The sequence below is a fragment of the Dermacentor silvarum genome, chromosome 11, assembly GCF_013339745.2.
Source record: "Dermacentor silvarum isolate Dsil-2018 chromosome 11, BIME_Dsil_1.4, whole genome shotgun sequence".
In the NCBI taxonomy this organism is placed as follows: domain Eukaryota; kingdom Metazoa; phylum Arthropoda; class Arachnida; order Ixodida; family Ixodidae; genus Dermacentor; species Dermacentor silvarum.
The window spans coordinates 70,836,380-70,845,575 of record NC_051164.1 but is presented as its reverse complement, the minus strand read 5'-3'; the positions used below and the strand labels follow the sequence as shown (position 1 = coordinate 70,845,575).

General features: G+C 46.8%; 1 long non-coding RNA gene across 1 annotated transcript; it reads left to right on the top strand.

Annotated features, from left to right (window-relative positions):
- Positions 1-1,022: 1,022 nt before the first annotated feature.
- Positions 1,023-8,891, top strand: LOC125941630 (uncharacterized). The gene is made up of 2 exons (XR_007464500.1): positions 1,023-1,271; positions 8,584-8,891. It is a non-coding gene; the product is annotated as an uncharacterized LOC125941630 (long non-coding RNA).
- The last annotated feature ends 305 nt before the right edge of the window (positions 8,892-9,196 follow it).

The following is a 9,196-nucleotide window of genomic DNA, read 5'->3' as shown; positions in this document are numbered from 1 at the left end:
GACCGGCTGTTACTAATTTGTGTGGCATTTTATCATTTGAGATTTCGGTGAGTGCCTGTGCCATATTCTTGTTTATAACAAAGAGAAGCTTGTTATGGCTGAGCAACAGAAAACTGCCACAGATAAGCCCCTTCAATAACAACTTCACGCAAAGGTCTACAAGACAGCAAGCTAACGTTAAGCTAAGCAATTATAAGGCAGCTCTAACATGCACGCTTTCCACTACAGGTGACCGTACGACGGGAAATTGTTCTGCTGACCCCTATTAGTGTAACTATATGACTGAATATGCATTTATGTTTTCGTAAGAGGTAAGATGGGCCGAGCTAAATATACTATAAGCTGTAACAAGCTGTATGCGCTTGCCTAAATATACGTGTATATATTAAAGCAGTAATTTGTTGTCCGCGCTTCCTTTGCTCTTCACGCAGCTAAATAGATATTTTCACACCTCGTTCTTCTAAGATGATGCACAAGCTGAGAAAGAGGCCCTTATAATAACTTCAACGCTTCAGGCATATTTCAAAGTGAACGTTTTATAATAGGGCCACACCAATGATCAACGAACTTGTTTCCTCGAAGTTTCAGTTGTCATCCTAAATTTGCTAACCATAGGCCAATACAGGAATATATGGTCCTACAGCTACCAGTGCATGCTACCAATTCGTCTTATGCACCCGTGATAGAACACACCAGAGCACTTAGATCGCTATGGTACGGCTTTATTGCTGGAGCTGCGAAGGAGTTGGCTATTTAAAAGAAACAGATTTCCGCTTTTCTCAGATGATGCACTAAACATTACCAAAACATTAATGAAACCACTAGCCAGCGTCATTAAAATTATGCGTTTATACTGTCCTTTTTCTCATTATTATTTCCAGTAATTCATTTTTGCGCCACATTACCATACCAATTGTTATTTGTCAGCGTCTGTGGTGTCAAGTTCCTTTGATTTTGCACAGCTATCAGTGGCACTTTCTTTTGTCCTGATTTTCAGACCACCAGTTACGGCAACAGTGCATAAGCTTCAGTATGAAAGTGGTTGTAAGCACGTGCATAAATCGGATTATGCGCAATGCAAAGATTTTTATATCTGGTACATATATGAAAGTATTGTGACTCCATTCACTTTGCCCGTCAACCTTACTGTTCTTTATAAGGGAGAAAAGAACGAAACATTGCCATCTGACCTGAATGATGCCACCCATGTATATTGGAACCCCGAAAACCTGACGACCCCAATTGTTTATACTCAAGAATATTACGAAGAGGTGCGTATAATTACATTTACTATATGGCACAGAATCCCTAATTAAGTTTGTGTCATGTAGGAAACGCTCATGGTAATTGCCATGGCGTAATGCAGTCGAATTTACATGATGTGACTAGATTAGCTCACGAGCAGTCAAGAATGTTTGTTTGCTTTTACTACCAAAGAACGCGTAGCGAGCTCCCTATGTGATAACGCCTGCGGCGTAGTATAAGTCCACGTGTAGCAATGAAAATCATGATTATTTAACGTAATACTGCGCGCGCGTGTGTGTGTTCTCCATCAAGCGCGAAATGGTAAAAAGTGGCATCAAGAAGGTCTTACCTGTGCTAACGTCTCGAAGAACCTTGTTTCTCTTGCGTACGCTCGCCAAACAGCATTTGTCAAGCATGGCTAAACATTGTTTATGATGTAACGAAAAAAGACACCTTATTAGCTACTTGCTGCAACGATGACGTCAAACAAACCTTGACAAGAGTAGCATGAAGCTTCAGCAGTTCCTTCACATTAATGACCAAACGAAGAATACCCAAGTGATGTATGAAGCGCGCAGCCATTCGTGAATCTTTAGTCGTGAATTTCATTCTGGTGTTCTGTCTCGCACCAATAAAACAATTATTTAGTGCGTTACGACTCCTCTGACTTTCTTATTTCGCATAAGATGGCTTCTTTGTCAGTATTTCTTCAAGCTAAAATAATTCTCTAGAACTTGCTTGCCGTACCAGCAGTCACATCCTGGAGCCTTGGATTATCAGCCTGGTGCAGTGGAGAGTCAGCAGCATCCTTGTAACCGCAATCCTTCTTTAATACGAGTTACTGCTTCTTGTAGAATGCACAGTGCAAGGTGAATGCCTGAATGAGCACTATGTGCAAGTAACGGTTAGGACGCCGGTGGCGGTAACATTATGCAAAGAAACACGCTCATCTGCAAACCGGCCTAGAACGAGTGTGAGTCTGAAGAGGAACAGCCAATAGTCTTTGTCGCGGAGACCAAAAAAATCGTAAGACTTATAATTTGTAGAGTCACAACCTAATATCATGACCTACTACCCCCTTCGCCTGCCTGCACGCAAATGCATCACAGCCGCCGTTGTTGCACTGGGGTCGGCAGCGTCGAACGTGCCGCTACTTCGCTCTCAACGCTCTCGAATTCTTAATTCAGAATTTTTGCTGTGCCGTTATTTGTGTCTCAGTCGTTGGACCAGTTGCAGGTGCTTGCGCAGCTGAAGGCGTTTTAAAGCAGAGGTGTATATGACTAGGATACCAAGATTTCTTCGTCTCCAGAGACAGAAAACTCAACCAATCGCAGCGGAATGCGCGCGCCCCGTGCGCTGCTGGGTCCCTTCCAGCACCACCAGATGGAGCTTGCTTGCATCAGCGCATCCGCTGCAGCGGCGGCGCTAGCCATGCTGGGGAAAGAACAAAAAAGAACCAGAAAGCTCGCCTTTGCGCACAGCGTTCGCCAGAAAAGCTTTCCCCTAAAGATTGCGGTTGCATGAGCTGCAGTTGCGGGGAAGCGACAACTGTAGTATACAAAGTAGGGGTGACGTCGCTACACGTTCATATGCAACCGATTTCATTTGTTTCGCGATATCGCTATGGAAAGGCCACTCACAGTTACGGCGCCTGAAAAGCAGCGCGAATACGATGAGCAACGTAAGGAACAGCAACGTCAATATGCACCACTGCGTCGTGCTCAGGCACTGCAGGACCCAGTTCAAGGCTATGTCACATTGCTCTATCGGATCAGGTGATACCACAGCGTCGCTGGCCAAGCATCCTGGCAGCGTACATTGGAGCACATTTTTTTTTTTTTTTTTTTTTTTTATAGCGCAGCTCTTAGGCGCTCGTTCCTGCGGCTAGTGTCGGCGGCTTGGGCAGCGGCGTCGTCGGCGTAACCGAGCGAACGAGCACCGCGAAACATGAAAGACGCGAACCGCGAACGGCGGAGACCGACGAAAGAGACCCCTTCATTGACGTGCGCGTGGGAAGTGTGGCCAAAGGACCCACCCGAGCGCTCGTTTCGTACTGTCGTCTGCTTGTGTCAGCTCTCACTCGCGCTTTTTTTGGTTTCCTTGGTTTGGTATCGTTCAGGCTTGTTGCGATTGGAATGATTTGTGATTGTGTTTTACAATGATGAGTTTAAACTGATACATCCTGATGGAAAGGTTTTTGGAGACAGTGCGGAGGCGACGCCCAGTACCTCATTCTCCTTTAATTTGGAACGCGGCGACGCCGCAACAGAAGATAGCACGCCCACATGATTATGATCAGTGGCAACGACGTTGTCATCTTCATAAGACATGGCTCGCGTGATGAACGAAGGACGGATAACGTAAACACAGCGCCGTCCTGTCAGCGGACAAAGAAAACAGCACGCGACATGTCGCACCTACAGAAAGGAGGCGATGTTTTCATACTATCACATGACTGCCACAGCACCTAGCCGCCAGTTATTGTGGCCGCTCTGCCACAGCTGCGTTTTAACGCCGTCGGTGCGCCGCGCGCGTTTTACCGCTATAATGTTTATGGGGCTTTCTGCGGCGGCGATCGCTCCGAGATAGCACAAAGTAGCGCGTGTCGTCTGTTCACCGATAACGCCATCGATAAGCCAAGCGGAGAGCGCGTCAAAGCAAAGCACTACATGAGGGAACGTCTGTCTGCGACGGCTGCTCTGAATCACGCTCACGTGTCACCCGCGCGCTGCCTCTCGCAATCTCGCGATTAGCGAGTCAGTCGCGCCACACGTCGCTCCGTTCACAGCGTGCCGCACGAGACATATTATCCGCGCCAGCCAATATAACGCCAAATCAAAACACGTAAAGAGCTGCGCTCAAATTTCGCGTTATGGAGTATCGTAATCGTTGGTGGATATTTTTAGTGGCTTTCCTCTGAGTGGCTCTCTTCAAGAAACGATTCTACTAAGCTGTTAGCCAATACAGCTGTATCATTGCTATCAAAATCAAATGCGTTTAGAGACAAATATAAAATCACCTTGAGAGAAATGTTCACAGAGAAAACGACAGAAGACGAGAGACCTGAAGTGTAGCACAATCCCCCCCCCCCCCCCCCCCCCTGTTTGTTCTCTTTTACCATTTTACTCCCTTCACCCTACTCTGCACACCCCCTTATTCGCCTCGCCGTCGGGCGTGCCGGAGAGTCAGCTATTTAAAACATAGCCAAAGAAAACAGTTGTTGCTATTATGAAGACATGAGAAGAACTGATTTCCTTTGTATAAACGTTGGCTCCCTTCCGGGACATCCTTGGTTGGACCAGTGCCGACCGCCACAAGCCTTTCTCTTCTTTTCAACATCTCCTTTGATGTAGTCCGTGTGATTCATTTTGATGATCGCAAACTTCGCTCGTCGTTCTGGGTGTTTCTGAGTTCTTTTACTCCGCTGGCACTATAGAAGTGTCGAAGGGGAAATATGTATGCGCGTGAAATGTGGGAAGCTGTTCACATGGTAGACGTAGATAGGTATATGGGAGAGCTTTGAAGAGATTCTATGTGTGTATGTGTATGCGTATGTGTATACGTATATATATAGCGCAACTGATGGTGGTCTTCTCCAGACTACCATCAGTTGCACTTCGCTCTTCGAAGAGGGAGGACGTGTGTCGAGTGAGCTCCTGAACAACAGTTCGCAATGTGGTGAACATGGTTGAAATCATAGTTCCTGGACCTCAAACAGGTGTGACTTATGCTAATGCATTTCTCTCGCATTTACCGCTGAATCGCCACTGAATTTCGCTTTTCTTGAGCATTTAGGCCGCCAAAGGGTTGGTATATTCCAGTTAGCTCTAAAGCGTTCCTGGTCCTCGGGCATTCTTTCACGAGAACGTACATAGGGTCTTCAGGCTCTAACTCATACAAATGTCAGTACGCTCAAGGCGTATAGGTCAGTTGCGCAGCCCAGGTGGCGCTGCGATAGTGCTAGTCCTTCAATTAAGTAGGCGGGGTGACTGTTTGTTCCCGCCCCGTTTCCATGGTAATGCCAATAAACATCATTATAAGCATCGTCCACGGCGTCCAGCATTCCGCGTATTTCTATTTCGGGTGAACTACCAAACTCTGTGCTAATGTAACAAATGGCAGGAGCCGCAGCCACATGTGAGCTGTCGGCTGCGTTGTGGGGGCAAGTTCAGAAACTTTCATGCCTGGAAAGCTTTGTTACTGCTTACAAATTAATGAAAATGTGGGGCCCAATATGTACACAACACATGGGAAGTTGTAGGCGCAGTTGCCCCGCGCTGCTGTTTTCTAGTGCAGCATGAGGTCAAGCTAAAGTGTACTTATCCTTAAAAAGCCGCTCACAACGATAGAAATGAGAAGGAGGGAGATAAAGCACACGCGCCGACTGCAACTGGATGCTTGCTTGGAAGAAACCGCAGGTACATAAGGCAACATACAAAGACAGTGCTCATGCGGCCCCCCGACATCCTCTCTCGGATGCATCCTCTTGTACCTCATCTTCAGGGCCATTTTTGTGTGAACTACCACCAGCTCGCAAATTTTGATACTATTGTCGATAATGAACTGTCGCAATGTGTGTCCAGCGATTCGATTCACACGTGGCCACTCAGAACAGCTAATTGAGCTAATAAAAGGACAAAATCAGATGCACCTTGAGTGACCGTCAAAGCGCTGAGCAGGTGTCCACGTTCTTCTGTTTGACGGTCGGCTACAAACATGCGCCTGTGGCGAAATTACCAACTGTCATCGTATGTAGATCACACGAATAGATTGAGAAGCCTCTGCGATTAAGCAAGGGACGTTCGCTTTTAGCGAGAGCTGCGCGGGCGCGACCGTTTTCTCGCTATGACGAAGTGTAATGTCACGTTTCTATCTATGTACTAGTCGTCGTATACATGTCGTCGTTTCTGGCTGTAAGAACCATGTCACCTGTTTCTCTCATGCGTGTCAACTGGATAAATCGGTTAACAGACAGCGCGTCTTTCAATTAGCTATCACTTAAATTCTTATGCACGGCTGTCGTAGGTTAGAGAACCAACGATTGTGTGCCAGACTTGATGTTCGGTAGCTCTCGTATTTTGTGAGGTATGACAAGACGTGGGCTCCCTTTTGGTGCGCTGCGGCACAGCCAACTCCCAGTAAATTTATGTACCTTTTCCACTCACTGAACACCCAAAATACCTGCAAAAATGGAGCCCTCAACACGTAATAATAATTCGTGATAACAGCGTAAATTTGTGCGCCAACCGGTGACTAGTTCTAGCAAGCGACGTTTGTAGCGAGAGCTACATTGGTCGCATTCTCGCCGTTTCGTTGTGGTCGCTGGCCGCACCGCGAGCTGAGCCGTTGCCAAGCAACCGCCACAGCTGGCAGCGTCACTCGCCGCGCCATCTTGCATGACTTCAGGGGAGCCGGTGAAACCGCGAGCTGAGCCGTTGCCTAGCAACCGCCGGCGTTGCATCGGCGTTGCATCGCCGGAGGAGCCGGCGTTGCATCGTATCTTTAGAAGGGGTAGCTCGGTGGGATTCGTCGGCGGATATGGAAAGTGAGTCAGAGAGACTGAAAAAAGCCCGGCTTCGTCGTCGGAATGAATCCAAGAGGAGGCAGCGAGCCGAGAAGACGGAGGAAGAACGAGCCGAACGCCTCGAGAAGCGTCGTAAGTCCGAAGCAGCTTGTCGTTTAGTTCGGCATCTCGTGCCAGGGCCGCGGATCAACGACGGAATGAAACACCAAGCTAAACAATAACATTAACCGTACCTCTAGCTACGCACACCCAGGCATAACTGAGTTAAGTCACAGCCAATTTTTTCTGCATCACGGTCTCTCGATCTAATACCTACTTTTTCATCATGAGAAGCGTTCCTGTCAAAGAACAAGACTCAAGAAGCGCGCGCGCGCAAGAAAATACAAAGAAAAAAGTATAAGTACAACTGACAGTGACGCCTATAATGAAGAAGAAGAGATGAACTTTATTGAAAGGGCCATTAATAATTACTCGAGAGGAAGAATCTCAAAAACCTCTCTCAAAATCCTCCAAAACTATCCCGAAAACCGGGGGACGCGGAACTGATCTGGGTACCGGCTCACTCTGGCAACCCTGGGAACGAGGCAGCTCACAGTATGGCTCGAGGATCTATCGGCCGAGCCGTGAGCAACGACTCGAGCCCGGAACGCACAAAGGAAGCTCTCATAAGTTACCAGGAAATCACCCAGTACTTTAAGTTAGCTAGACAAACGCTAGCGCCACCTCACAAAAGTCTTACCAAAGCTCAAGAGGTTAAATGGAGACAACTGCAAACCACTACTCTTCCAAACCCGGTCCGAATGCACCACATCAACCCAGACGAATTCAAACCCGATTGCTCGAAATGTGGTCAGAGAGCCACAATGGAACACATCTTTTGGAACTGCCCCGCAGACCCCCCACCCGAAGAACTCCAGAAGCTTGTAGGCTCGCAAAAGTGGGAGACCCTGCTGGCCAGCTCTGATCCGGATGTACAAGTCCGGGTCACAGCGCGAGCCCAAGAGGTCGCCATCAGCACAGACGGAGGGCCATCTGGCGGGGTCGCAGAACCCATCACTCCCAGTACTGAGAATAAAGTTTTATGACTGACTCACTGAGAGGGCCGGCAGTTTGGCTGTCGTGGCCTCAAGTGGCAGCTCGAAGTCCTTGGACTCGGGTGGAATCTTCGGCTTGCCGGACGGCCCAGAGCTGGTCTTCCAGCTCCGAACTGCAAATTACGCAACACAAACTACTGTTTTGTTTTCAAAATAATATTCACGCTATTATTTAACATTTTTAATAAACATTGTTTCGGGCATTTTGATGAGACATACAAAGGGAAGGACACACACCGGAAAAAACGCCAACTATCAACTGATTTACTGACGCAAAACACCGAGCATAGTGCAATTTCTGCGCCCACGCAGCACAAAACAGATGGCGTGACAGTAAAGAGTTATCTTTCTTGATACAGCTTTGCGCCGAAGAGGTGCGTCTCTGAAAAATATAAGTATCATTGACACACGTGGGACCTTTCTTTCTGATGAAGTGTACCTCCAAGACTTGTGCATATATTCTGTCTTTTGCACCATTATTAAGTTGGTAGCTCACGGTTGGGGTGGGCGGGATGTGTCCCTCCCTTTGTATGTCTGATCTAGGGCCCAAAAACAGTTTTTAGTAAACCCCACCAATTTCCGCAAGAAGTTGTATCCGGCTAGTACACTTCACTGACGCGTTTCAACTTTCTCACGCTAGGCTTATCAACAGCATTTGCCTAGCCCATTTACGGCATTTATGGAATCCAGTTTTACTAACAGCATGCATTTCTGTTTCAGAAGTGCAATTTCACTGTCCCTGTTACCTTCAATGGCTGGTTCACATATGAAGTCAAAGAGTCAGTGGGAGACAACCCTCATAAGGACGCTCTGGGAATAGGAAATATCGTGGATAGTAGTAAAAAACTTACCGCAAGCGATAGCTTAACGGTGCTTTACAACGTGAGTGGTGTATTTCAACATACAGTCATTTGCACATCTTAAAAAACGACATAACGTCGAGGGATTTCATAATAATTACAAATCTTTGGACAAGCCTGGGACATTGTTTTGTGGACATATGACAGAATGAAATTTCAGAGGTCGCATTCACCTTGTGCGTTTCGTGTTCTCAACCACTTTTCACACCACAGTAATAACCCTTAAAACATAAGTATGAGTAATAAAGTTTTGCAAATATATAATGCATAAAATGTATGTTTCTATAGTGTTTCTGCAGAGGCTTTTCGGCTACATGTTTAAGCTTCTTATTCAAAGTTATGGAAGCGCATAAGTGTTTTCGTACTTCTCGCACAAAATGTTCAATAATATAGGTTAGATGCGCGTTCCTTTACGGTTTTACGCGAACGAGGATGCAACAATAATGCGCACAAAAAAATTATGCAGAATCAAC